Source organism: Dendrobium catenatum, unplaced genomic scaffold (genome assembly GCF_001605985.2).
Source record: "Dendrobium catenatum unplaced genomic scaffold, ASM160598v2 fragScaff_scaffold_1410, whole genome shotgun sequence".
NCBI classification, from domain to species: Eukaryota; Viridiplantae; Streptophyta; class Magnoliopsida; order Asparagales; family Orchidaceae; genus Dendrobium; species Dendrobium catenatum.
In genome coordinates, this window is record NW_021319872.1 from 514,325 (window position 1) to 529,134 (window position 14,810).

Here is a 14,810-nt window from a genome sequence, read left to right on the forward strand (position 1 = left end):
ATATTACTGACATTGTTAGTCACACTATTAGCATTACTAATTAGTAAATAAAAAAGAGTGTGGAGAGGTTTCAAAAAAAAAAAAGAAAGAAATGTTAAAAAAAAAAGAGAATGAGAAAATAAAAAAAGAAGGAAAATTTGTTGTGTTTTATGCATCTCATTATCGTCGCCAACCTTCACGAAGGTGTGAATTTCCAACTCAGATTCTCATTTCGGTATTCGCGGAGCACTGGCAAACTGCCCATAGACGATTTTCTCTAGCGTGGTGGGAAGGGAACCCGATGCGGCGCCTACGACGAGACGGGAAATCATCTCTTTTTTGGCGTTCGTGGCGCACCGAAAAACCGTCCATACATGATTTTCTCTAGCATGGTGGGATGGGAACATGGTGCGACGCCTACGGCGAGACGGGTATACTCATAAGTACCTACTCATGGGAAAATGACATTGTTTTCTTGCAACAGCTGCCGAAGACCCATACACTCCTTTCTCTAGCGTGGTGGGGTTGAAGATTTCACGGCCGCGGTATCCTCGTATGAGGGCACCAACTGTACACTCTTTTATCTAGCATGGGGAGGCCCAGTTTTATGTAGTTTCCCCTAAACGGGGGAGACACCGAGAGGCTGCCAAAATTTTCAGTGAATCATGGACAAGACTTGGACAAAATGTGGGCAATTTGAACTCAAACTTGGACTCTAATAAAGAACATTAATTGAACATTAATCAAACTTGCAAGCATTTAATCCAAACTTGAACGAATTACAGGGGACTTGAATTTGCATTCGATTTGAACAATCGAATGAAAGGAAGAAGGACTTGAACATTTGAACTCACCAAAACTTGATTTGGACTAAATGAGACTTGGACATGCAATTAAACTTGAACGATTTGGACGACAGGGAACCTGAATTGGACCCAAATGAACAATGGAATCAAATGAATTTGAACGTAGAAGAATGACATTAAATAAAAAAAAGGGGGAAAATAAATTATTAATAAGGAATTTCACTGAACAATAATATAATATTTCCAATGAAATATTGGAATTATCATACAAATTTTTGAATCATTGGAATCTCACATAAGCAAACAAAAACTCATGGTGTATGAAATCCTTAACATCTCCTTTATGAGCAATGAAGTTAAGAGGATTTATAAATAATTATATTGATCCTATGTAAACTATTGGGACACCAATAAATGTGAGTGGAAAAATTGAGCATACCTCATCTACAAATGATGAAAGCAAGATAAAAAAAAATCCAATTGGATTGCCAATGTTGATTCAAAGTCTCTTCAATGAACATTATTGTGATGTTGAAAGCAAGTAATAATATAAGACCCTTAGCAAATCTCAAAGCACCATCAAAGTTCCAATTCACATACAAGAAAAATGCTAGAATTCATGTCAAGGCAGTGAAAGGGAAAAGCAGATTTGTTTGGTACAAGTCAGTTAATTCTACTCTGCAAGAGTTTTATGTAGCACTCCAAACTATAAAGGTTGACGATCCAAACAAATTAGGAACTTCTGTGTTTGATTATAATGAAATCTACCAAAGACTATATCATTTTATTCCTAGAGTGAGAAAGAGATCAGCATTTTTTAAAGTTGCACATTGTTGTTGTTAATGTAGCAAAAGCATATGATTCTATAGATCAGGATGTTTTAATTGATGTAATGAATGATGTTATCCCATGTGATACTTATTCCAAGCTTGTCTGCGACAAGAAGTCCATAAAGGCCATGCCATATGGATTATATTCTTATCATTACAACAAGAAGCAGAACATCATGGAAATTGAAGCTCCAATCCAACTAAATTCATCTTGTTGTGTCTTCATTGATAAGGGTACTAGAATTATAGTCAGCAACCAAATATTGCATCATGTTTGAGCTGAACATCTGAAACATAACGTATTGCAAATTGGCCATGACTATTATTTACAAGAGGTTGGCATCTCCCAATGAAGTATATTATCTTCACTTTTATGCTCGTGTTATTATGGGCATTGTGAGCGAGATGCCATTTTACCCTTTCTTGAAAAATCATATGAGATTAGTTCTAGAACAACGAACATATAACCAATCTCATGATGACATAAAGTTGGAACCAAGCATGATGGAGCTCAATATCATGCTTAAACTGAAATTATGAGTGGTGAGAAAGCAACTGCTAATTAAGTGTAAGAGAAGTATACTAGAACTTATGTTGGATGAAGAGCTTACAAATACCCCTCACTCATGAATGAGGATGAAAATTCATGCAATCAATCTACTTGAGATAATTGCAATGATTACGAGTACGTATGGAGGATATAATGACATACTTGTAATCAATGACATGAAGATTTCCAATCAGCATTAAGTGATTATCAGATTTATAATGCCACATCCTATGGTTTATGTTAACATGAAGTCAAATACAACGCATCTTGTAAGAAGCAAAAAGCATAAATACACCTATCTTCTATAGCAACAGAGCAAGATTTTATGAATGTAGTAATGCTCCGTGATCGGCATCAAGATACAAATGAAGGTATCCAACCCCGCAACCAATGAGAATATAGAATGAATACATAGTCTAGTTGAAGACAAATATACAAAAAGCCGGCAATAAGTGCTAAGATACCCATATAACCTGTAATAAGACAGTGGAAAGTAGATGCCCCTGTCCCCTATAAGTAAGGGGATTCAATATGGATTGAATTAAAGGAGACGACCTCTTTGAATAATTAAAAAGAAAAAAGAATATAACTCCCATGTAATTAATATTACTCAACCATAGACAAATAGACAGGTCCTCTATTAGTAAAAGCAAGGGATGCAAAAAAAATACAAATTTTCAAAGACCCGTTATAAATTCAATATGTAAGTTCCATAAGAAAAATACAAAGAACTACGACATTCTACCTGTACAAAGCAGCAAACAACTCACTCAATGAGCTGCTATGCAACGCCATCAGATCTGCAACACTCATGCAAGCAGACAAAAGGCATCTATAAGCTGCAATGCTATGCCACCGGATCTGCTACATTTATGCAAGCAGACAGAAGGCGTCTATAAATATTCCAAGAATACCCCGTATGTGCACTTAGCTTGTATAAACATAGGTATACAAGGGATAAATGCAATCACAAAATTAGTATGGGCCCCAACAAGCGTGTTATTTATACACATGTGACGTCAAAGGATGTTGTACGGGTCGATAAGTGAATTCAAGTTTGAACTCGATCCTTATATGCAGATCAATAGAAGTTGATAGGGTTCAAACCTTCAAATAAATATATGGTTGTGGAGACTGGTATATTTATTTTAATACAATCATATTAGGCCTTCAAGGCCTATAATCATGAGAATTCAATAACAAAGGTATAAGGCCTATGAAACCCGATCCTCCTTACTAAGTAAAAGGAGTCAACATGGTTTAATTATAAAATACCCCCAAACACCCCCATGGGCCCCGGCGAGCGTGTTATGAGTACACACGTGATGTCTAGGGATGCTGCACGGGTCAATACGTGAATTCAAGTTTAAACCTGATCCTTCTATACTGATCAATAGGAGTCAACATGGTTCGAACAATCAAAAAAATATACGGTGGTGGTGATCGATATATTTATTTTAATGCATTCATATTAGGTCTTCAAGACCTATAATAATATGAATTCACTAATAAAAGTATAAAGCCTACAAAACCTGACCCTATGTTGACAGATCAATAGATAATGGATAAGGTTCATCCACAAAATTCAAATATTTTTAAATGAAAATGACGCCAAATACCCTGATGATAGCCATGTTGAACAAAAATCTCAACCGAAGGGGTCCATTCCAACGAATTCAAAATGTCATCCCAAATACCCAAAAATCATTCCAAAATCCAAGATCATCTAAAATCCAGAAATTCAAAAATATTTAAAACTGAAATCTAACCATACACCACTTAAAAGTAAAATCCATCCACCCTCCATAACAATTTGCCGGGATGGATAAATTGAAGTTTACTTTGGCTCACTAAGAGCTAATAATTAGTCAAAGATATTACTAGTATCCATTCTCAAATAATCTCCTATCATTAAGGATGTCATACGTGTCCTCTGACCGGCACTTTTGCTGCCAAATGGCATTGTAGGACAAACAGTTATGACCCGAGGCCCTCTAAACTGAGTGGTTTTGTCGCTAAATGGCACCACGAAATACCGGTTATGGACAAAGCCAATACTTTCCTTAATGACATCAAATTCTTGAGGTATAGATCAATAAAATATGATCGATAGGGCACAAAGCCCTATATTAGCTAAGGTGGATTCAAATTTGTTCCCATAGGTAAATATCCACCACAGGTCTATAAGGTACCCTTGGACGAAGCATCCCATGGCTGCCAACGAGGATCCTTCTGTCAGGTTGGGTCAACTACCTCCTCTGACTAAGTAGACCAAGGTCCGCGATGGCTCGGATGACAGAACCATGGGATCTTGATCGGGTCCATCATTGATTCTCTCACCATTCGCTTTAAGTGAAAGATGATAAAATTTCTAATTTTAAATATTAAACCTTTCCAAATTTCTAAAAGATAACTCAATTTCCAAATCCAAACCCAATTCCCAAATTCAAACCAATGCTGCTACTATATGCGAGATACTACATATTTATATGTATTTGATTAACGACTAGCCTTAATAAAAAATTTTCTCTCGTTATATGGAGGGGTAATTAACTATAGGGACTTGTGCCTATAGGAAACCAGAACTTATATCATAAAGTCCTCACAAAATGAGGGCAAAATCTCTGGGTAGTGTCTTATCTACAAACCCATCTGCCTTCCAAAATTTACCCCGAACTTATTCCGTTAAAACTCCCTCGCTGAAAAAAAAAGCAAACAGTGCGGGCGGAGGCTAGGGCCGAATTTTTGGAGCCCATAAATTTCTGGCGACTCTATTAGGGATTAGTTTCTCTTTCCATCTTTGGCTAGTCATCTCATTGCTATAATAGCAGCCACATCAATCCGTATTTAAAATTTAAATCTTTTAATATGATTATTTAGTGAACCAATGTTTCAGATATTCTAAAATGATCATTCAACAAATTTATTTAACATTTAGCTGAGTTTTTAAATTTTATTTTAATTGCTTGCTTATGCTGATTATTTTTATTTCTATGTTTTGTGTAAGTCTCTGTATTTTGAAAGCATGGGGTGACGTATCAGATAATGATTACTAACCCTTACCTTTCATTTATGCAAATGAATCTACAGAACACTGCATTTACAGTTCAAGTGGGACATGGTGCTAGCATCCAACTAGTGAATGTTGTGATCACTACTGGCAACACCAGGGCTACCATCCAGTTTGGTAGTTTTGACTTTCCTTCAGTTGTTGCAAGAGCTGCTGCAGTCCCCATGACTGGGATGAATACTAAAAGACCTGCGAGGAAACTCCATCCTGTCAGGCCTCTACCCATCGCACGCATCATCCAGCGTAACGACCCACTACTAAAGTTACTAAACATCGGTTGCATTTGACACCGTCACGGGCCACTACTACTTCTAAAAATCCTCGCAATAGGGCCTCTATATTTGAATGACTTTTACAGTTAGAAACCCCTGCCGTCAAGAGGGTTGTAGCCGGAGGAAGGATTTTTAGGGTGGCTACAAACGCCACATGCCTGTCAACCGAGTTACCTGCACCTTGGGAGAATAATACGGAAGCTTTCTCATCTAGAGGGAAGATAACAAGGAGGTAGAGGAGAAAGCTGAATGCCAAGATCCAAGCTCAGCAATAACTGGTGCCTGTGCACCCATCAAACATGCCAGCCCAAGAACTTGAGGCAAATATCCCAACCCAGAATAGGTTTACCAACCTCAAGTGGTTGAAAAGAAATAGCCCTTCTGGTGAACTCAAAAAGTCATTCTGGGAGCGTCGACCAGAAGCACCGACCCCTCAGAAGATAAGAGAACCTGAACAACTGTCAGCACGTGTATATCGAGTGCTTAAAATAATCAAGGAGAGGGGACTGATGAAGAAGAAATTTTAGAAGCCACTGGTCATTGAGGCTAGGAGAACCTCGTCAAGGGAACGCCTATCCATTGTGGCAAAGTGAAGAAAAAGAGAGTATACCCCGCACGGTGAATATCAGGGTGTGACACCTGAACTACATGTTTAGGTATCCATCGTTGAAAGGTCCCAATGGAAAGAAAAGTAGATCTGGAGACCAAAGACTCATAGAGATGAAGAAGGAAGTAGAGAAAGAATGAGTGAGCTGGGAGTGACATCCGGTATTGCTTCCCGTAGATTCGTCCCCACTAACGAATATCGTCAGAGATGGGTTCAAAAGAAGGCCCCTGATGACGCCCCCTGCTGACAGTCGACAACTTAGAGAATCCTCCAAGGGATCCCATCAATCACCAACACCGCCAAAAGATGAAACCAATTTTGACTGCAGCCCGCTGGTTGAAAAAGTCTCCTTGTCGAATCAAGAATCGGAGATCCATTGGCGTCATAGTTTGGAGGTCCAAGTTCTTGATGAGAGAGGGGAAGAAGATACATAAAGAGAAAAGGGTATAGAAGGGGAAGAAAACCTAGAAGAAGAAGAAGAAAATATAGAAGAATACATAGAAGAAGAAATGGAGGAAATAAATGATGCCATAAATATTGAAGTTGTCTACATGGTGAGGCACACTAATGCCAATGAGGAGGCCTACTATGACGACAGTGAAGATGACGATGATTAATAACCTTCGGTTAGACAAGTATATCGATGTCGTCCAGAAGCTGGATCTACTACTGATAGTGGCAGTCACCCTTTAGAAGAAGAAAGAGAATAAGTCGATGATAATCTCTTTGCTGATGAGAATATCACACTCGCAGACATATAAAGATATATGAGGAGTCAAATAAAAGCCAAAGACCAAGAAATCTCTCAGCTAAATGAGAAGATGATTGAGATGATGGCTCAGATGGGGGCAATGATGCAAATGATGCAGAGGACAACTACTATTGGTGACATGCCTAATCCTCCTGTCGACCCTCCAAACTTTCAAATGCCACGGGTATCAAGAATACGGGGAGCTCTTGAAGGTGGTCATGAGGTCCATAATACCGTCCGCTAGCCCACCCCACAAAATATTGCAAGTACCTCCGAACCCGTGATTGTTGCACAGTTGGAGGGAATTATAACTGAGAAAATTAAAGCTATTATAGCTATTGATCAGACGGAGAAACTGGTGGGAAAGGGTCGTCCATCTCCCGCTGAGTATGATCAGGTTCCATATCCAAAAGAATATTATGTACTGAAGTTTAACACTTTAAACGATAACAACAACCCAGGTAGCACTTGGCATAGTTTAAAACCACCTGCAGCAACATATGAGGAAATGACTCCCTACTCTTCCGACAATTCATCAGCAGTTTGACAGCAACTACTTTCAAATGGTACACTAAACTGCTAAATGATTCTGTGAATACCTTCACATAATTTGAAGCTATATTTGTGAAGAGATTCGCTAGCGCAACCTAGAAAATTATGATCATTGACCTCGCTTTAGATAAGCAGAAGAGAGGAGTCAGTGTCAAAATATATCACTCGCTTGCAAAATCTAATCATAAAATGTGAGCAACAACTTGAAGAAGAGCATACCGTGCAATTGTTAATGGGAAATATTGATAATAAGATGCAACCCTTCCTATGTATGGCTACGATTACCATATTTCAAGATTTGATAGACAGGGTGGCCAAGTTTGAGAAACTAAACTTGTCTAAATCAAAAAATCACACTGATAAGCCCAAGAAGGCTAAGGCCCCGGGTGCTAGTAGGGGAGAGGCCGACTCTACGTTCTTCTCTAGAGTTGATGGAGAAAAGTAGGTGATTTATAATATAGATAAGGGTAAGCAACCAATGTAGTATGAAGAAAAGCCCAAGCAGATCTACAACCCTAACCCCCAACCAAAGCTGATACTAGGGGGAAATGATAGGCCACAAACCTTCCAAAGTGGAGGAGAATGCCCAAGACAGTCAATAGGAACCAGTGATAGAATGTTCCCATCGCTCAAAGATAAAATGAATAAAGAATATCTATTCAAAAGAGAGAGTGTCACAAAGTTATTTTAACAAGCATTAAAAATAGGAGTAAAGCTACCGGAGTGCAAGAGGCCAAAGGAGTCAAAAGAAATAGGTGACCCAAACTACTGCCCGTATCACCAAGTGCTCGGCCATCCCATTGAAGATTGCTACATCTTCAATGATTAGGTCTAAAGAAAATACCCGAAGGGAGAGCTCACATTGTTAGATAATGTGTTGACCAATCCCAGAAAATAATCAATCAAGATGGTTACATTCTCTCCTATACACTCGGTTGAAAGAAGAAGGGAAGAGAAACCAATACAAGAAGAGCAGTGGGAGACTGTAGTCTCCAAGAAAATAGTGAAGATGTTGAAATAGCTTAAGGGTGTTTTGGGTGTGAAGTGGAAGTCTCCCACGAAGCCGGTGATAGATCCCAAGGCACCGCCTACGGTGCAGGCTTCTACTTCTAAATAATTTCCCAACCAAGCTGACACTTTTAAGTCAGGAAAGAAGAAATCCTCTAAGAAGAAGACTAAGTTAAAAAAGCCCGAGGAGAAAAAGACAGCAACCCAAAGGGTTATTGATTATTTGGATGAATATTATCAGACTATGAGATGCCCCATTAAGCTTGCTGATTTTATGGCAGAGCTCAAAATTAAGGAGATAAAAGAAGCTGATGAAGATCCACTCCCTATGGAAACTTGTCGAGTTATCTCGACAACTTCGGTGACTTCAACTAAAAAGGAAAAAAGAGGCACCATTTGAATCATGTTTGATGATATCACGAATGGATTACAGTGTATAAAAGGATATGTATTTTCCACAAGAAGATGAATCAGAGCCTGATATAACTTCATAAATGGAACAGGTGAATTTGGGATGTAATTCTGAATCAATGAACGAATCTCCAGATGAGGTGATGATCGATTATGAAGACAATGCATTGTTAAATGGGTCTGAGTAAGAGGAGATTTCCCAAGTACATTTGAGGAGTGGTAAAACACTATCATCCCTACCAAACAAAGGGATCCATGATAAAGACAAAGGAAAAGAAATTGTCATCAATGAAGATATCATTCCCAAGGATTACAGGAGAAAGGAGGCTTCAGCTAAAGGGATAGATTGTTGCAACCCATGGCCCCGAGTTCGAGATTTTGATGATGACAAATAATATCGTTTGAATCATCTATTCATTGAATATTGTTTTATTTGTTATTATCAGTGAGTACTAACATTTCAGGAAGATCAAAAGCTACTTATGACGATAGGAAGACTCAAGAATGGGTAGATTAGGAGTATGAGTCTGCAATGTATTTTGTTGTTTATTTTATTTTTATTTTCTTGAGTCTGGCCACAAAATGCATAAAAGTCTGAGCAACCATGCACACACACAGGGAGAGAGTGTTTTTAAATGAAAAATTTAGATTTTTTCTTTGTCTGTAGATCGTACTGTACGATGTTATTTCGTACCGTACGATCAGAGCATTTTAGGACGATTCTATGAATAGATCGTACTGTACAAATGTATTCGTACTGTACGATATGTTCAAATCCAAAACCCTAGCCGTCATTTTAACTTAAGTAAGTTATATTATGCTGCTCATATTGTACGAACACCTTCGTACTGTACGATTTATTTTAAATACTTACTTAATTTAACTCGTGATTAGTGCAAGAAATTTGGGCTTAATTATAATTTGAACATCGTAATGTACGAACCCATTCATACAAAATGATGAACAGAGACAAATTATAATCGTCCCGAAGATCGTCCTAGATGATCTCTTTTTTTTGTCTCATCGTACTGTACGATGTCAATCGTACTATATGATGAACAGAGACAATATTTGATCATCCTGGATATCGTCCTGTACGAACAATATTGTTATGGATCATACCGTACGATTTAAAATAGTACTGTACGAATGATTTTGAATTATTCGTACCACTTCGTACCAGGATGAAGTCTTTTTATACATATCGTACTGTACGATTAGAAACCGTACTGTACGATAGTAACGACTACTTTTGAAATCTCAGGGATTTTGGAGCCTGTTTTGATGTGTAAAACTTATCATATTTTGAGGGTGTGAATCAGAGAGGAAAACGTGGTTAGAGAGGGATTCTGATGGAGAGAGCTCTTGAGAAGTTCTTTAAGGTTTGAGAGAGGAAGGAGAAGGTGAGCGTTGTGAGGGAGAAGAGCTGTGAGGGAGATCACACGGTTGCTCCGAACTTGCTGCATCTTGCTCCTCCTGTGGCCCTAGAAGAATTTGTGGGAGGATCTCCATGGGGAAAGGCTCTTCTATGTCTGTGACCTTGAGGTACTCTGCCTTCTCCAGGAGGGAGAAAAACGAGAAGGTTCTCTTCCATCGCCAGGAGGGTGAAAACAGAGTTTGGCACTCCGCCACGCCGGGTTGGTGAAAGGGAGTATTGTAAGGGCTTCTCTGCCTTGCCAAGGGGGGAAAAAGGAGAGCTATTTTTTGTAGTGAAATACCCGGAGCGGAGGACTCCGGGGAGTGGATGTAGGTCTTGGTTTGACCGAACCACTATAAAAATCTCGGTGTGTGTTTTCCTTATTGTCTTTTTATTATTGCGTGCATTTTATTTCATAATTTTTGCTTAAGAAAATTTGTGAAATAAAAGTTGTTTAAATCCTTTTTCCATGTTAAAATTTTAAAAGCATCAAAAAAATTAGAACTCCTACTTAGGTTTTAATTATTGTCAAAAAGTTTTCACAATTCACCCCCCCCCCTCTTGTCCTTCTAGTAACTTCAATTGGTATCAGAGCCTGTTTTCAAAAATAGTGTTTTAGAAAACCTTGAAAAAATGATCATGTCGCATTTTGGTAATTGTAATACTGCGAAGGGTTATTCAATAACCCGTCCACCACTCTTTGATAACATTTCATTTGATTTCTAAAAAAATAGAATGTCTAATTTTTTACAATCTATTCTTTACCGTATGTGGATGTTAGTGAATGATGGATATGTTGCACCGTTTAAAATTGTTAATGGATTGAAAACTCCTCTACCTTTTAATGAATGGAGCAATGAGGATATGGATTTAGCCCAACTGAATGCTAAAGTTTAAATTGCTTTTTCTGTGCATTGAAGGCTGAGGATTATATGAGAGTATCTACCTGTGTCACTGGTAAGAAGATTTCGGATAGACTGTGCATTACATACGAAGGAACAAGTGAAGTAAAACAGTCTAGGCTTAACATTTTACTGCATGATTATGAACTCTTCCGCATGAAACCTAGCGAAACAATATCTGACATGTACACTAGGTTCACCCAAATCGTGAAATCCTTGCATGCATTAGGTAGAGAGATTTCAAATTCTGAGAAAGTAAATAAAATTCTTACATGCTTGCCTAGTTCCTATGATGCAAAGATAACTGCTATCACTGAATCTAAAGACCTTAACGTGTATTCTATTGATAATCTCCTAGGGTCACTCATTTCATACGAGCAAGGAGTGAGTCAGAGACAAAGTGATGCAGGTGAAAAGAAGGAGTGAACGGTGGCATTAAAAGCTAGAAACTCAGAAAGTGAAAGCTCTGTAGGGGAGGAAGAGGATGAGATAGCACTGTTGACCTGACAGTTCAAAAATTTCCTGAAGAGAAAACAGAAGCGTCATCAGAACAGCTGGAACAAAGGTAAGAGCTTAAGGTCCAACAAGGTTTCATCTGATACAATCTATTTTGAATGCAGTAAGCCAGGTCACCTTCGAGCCGATTACCCCAATCTGAAGAGTCAACCAGCTAAGGAGAAAGGAGATGACAAAGAAAAATACAAGAAAGGAAAGATAAAGACACAAAAAGCTTTTTGGGCCAACTCTACCTGAGAATCATTAGAAGAAGAAGCAGAGGAGGAGGTAACAAATTTGTGTCTTATGGCTAATGATAATCTTGATCAATCGGAACAAGATGAGGTATGTCAACTTTCATATGAAGAATTACTACTTATTTTTGAAAATATTCATGACTCGTATAGGAAGTTGAAAAAGATGCATTGTAAGCTTAATGTTGAATTTAGTTCTTTACAGTCTGAGCATGCTAAGTTATTTAAAGAAAATTCTGATTTAGATAGAGATCATATGCTACTTCTTGATGAGTATGATGCATTAAATAAGAAGCGTGTTGAACTGACTGAAGTGCATGAAACCTTGAAAACCACTTATGTTGAACTAGAAGAAGCTTTTGATAGACTAAACAAACTTGCATTAGAAGTAGATCATAGTGAGCACTTACTATTAATAGAAGTTGATGGATTGACAACTCAAAATAAAACTTTTAGTGAAAGAATAAAAGAACTATAAAATGAAATTGCATCACTCACATTAGGCCATCCTAGCAAACCCCCAACACAGCATGCATCACACAACTTTAGGAAGAGGCACTATCACCCACATAGATTAGTAAACATATTTCCTAGTGTTAGGTGTTTCTCTTGTGGCATGTTAGGTCACATAGCCCGCACATGCACAATTCATCGTAGGACACACTTAGTATGGAGACCTAAACTGCATCCATCACAGCATAGCATGCATAGATCTCATTCATGCAAGCATAAGGAGGAACCCAAACTCACTTGGGTTCCCAAATCTAATCTTTGAATGAAATTATAGGGGTGTTCTCACAAAAGACCTAGTGAGAGCATGTGGTACCTGGATAGTGGCTGCTTGCGACACATGACTAGAGATATGAAGAAGTTTATCCTACTAGAGATCAAAACTGGAGGCAAAGTAATGTTGGGAGACAACATTACCAGGAAGGTGATAGGTTCAGGTATTGTTGGTAATGCTAAAAATTTTTTAATAGAAAATGTCTTACTAGTTGATGGTTTGAAGCATAACTTACTTAGCATTAGTCAACTGTGTGACAAAGGTTTTGATATTAAATTTCTATCTGATAAATGCCTGATTAGTTTAAATGATAAACTAGTTTTAGAAGGAAAAACGAATGAATAATGTTTACATGTTAGACCTTGATTGCGTAGAAAACTCAAAATCATTGTGCTTGAAAACAATAGTTGATGACTCGTGGCTATAGAATAGGAGATTATGCCATGCTAGTATGAAAACTCTTAGAAACATCACTCAGAAAAACCTAGTTAGAGGTGTACCTAAGTTAGAATTCACCAAGGATCACTTATGTGATGCTTGCCAACAAGGAAAACAAGTCAAATCATCCTTTCACTCAATTAAAGATGTGATCACCTCTAGGCCACTAGAAATTCTACACATGGACTTATTTGGACCCGTTAGTACAGCCAGTCTAGGTGGAAAGAATTATGGATTTGTGATTGTAGATGACTTCACTAGATTTACTTGGGTAAGATTATTAGCACACAAAAATGAGTCTTTTGAGGAATTTAAAGTTTTCTCCACATGGATTCAACGAAAATTAGGTTGTGAAATATCAACAATCCATAGCGATCATGGTGGAGAGTTCCAAAATGATAGATTTGAGTCATTCTGTCAAGAGATAGGAATAGAGCACAATTTCTCAGATCCTAGAACACCCCAACAGAATGGCATAGCAGAAAGGAAAAATAGAACCTTGGTAGAAGCTGCTAGGGCAATGTTAGCGGAGTATACCCTTCCTAGATACTTTTGGGCAGAAGCAGTCAACACAGCCTGTTATGTTTTGAACAGAGTAAACATTAGATCGAAGCTGAATAAAACTCCATATGAACTCCTTAAGGGTAGGACACCAAACCTTTCACATTTACATGTCTTTGGGTGTAAGTGCTTCATCTTAAATAATGGTAAACATCCCTTAGGAAAATTTGATCCCAAGTCTGATGAGGGTGTCTTCTTAGGCTATTCTTCTGTAGGTAAGGCCTATAGAATTTTTAATAAGAGAACCCTTGTAGTAGAAGAATCCACCCATGTGGTATTTGATGAATCAGATAAGAGCAGCGCGGCAGCGTGGGGCAGCGGGCAGCGGGCGGGGGGCAGCGGGCAGCGAGCGGGGTATGAAAATTCAAATTTTTTAAAAATAAACGGGTTTTCGGGTTGACCCGGCAACCCGTCGGGTCAACCCGAACCTGACCCGTTTTTGCAAACGGGTCAGTTTTTCGGACCCGAACCTGACACGCTTCGGGTTCGGGTCAACCCAAACCCGAAAATTTCGGGTCGGGTTCGGATCGGGTTTTCGGTCGGGTCCAATATTGACAGGTCTAGTAATGAGTTTGAAATGAGCAAGATGAGAAAACTTAATTATTTTCTTGGCTTTAGTGTAAAATAACTGGATAATATAAATTTTCTTAGTCAAACAAAGTACATCAAGGATATCTTGAAAAAATATGAAATGGATAGTGCTAAACCCATGAACACTCTAATGAGCTCAACAATTCAACTAGACAAAGATCCCAGTGGAAAATCAGTAGTTCAGAAAAAATATAGAGGAATGATTGGGTCCCTTCTTTACCTGACTGCCAGTAGACTGGACGTAATGTTTAGTATGTGCCTCTATGCCCGCTTTCAAGATGATCCTAAAGAGTCTCACTTAACTGCTGTTAAGAGAATTCTTAGATATCTACTAGGCACCCCAAACTTAGGAATTTGAAATCCTATGCACAGCACTTCCTTTGAAATCCTAGGGTACTCAGATTCTGACTTTGCAGGATGTAGCATAGATAGAAAAAGCACCTCTGGTACCTACCAATTCATAGGACAATCATTAGTTTCTTGATCCAGTAGGAAGCAAAACTCAATATCACTTTTCATAGCCGAGGTAGAA

The 14,810-nt window shown here is 38.3% G+C and overlaps 1 pseudogene; it reads left to right on the plus strand.

Moving 5' to 3' along the window:
- The first annotated feature begins 1,298 nt into the window (after positions 1–1,298).
- On the plus strand, positions 1,299–2,082 carry LOC110098627 (annotated as a pseudogene).
- The last annotated feature ends 12,728 nt before the right edge of the window (positions 2,083–14,810 follow it).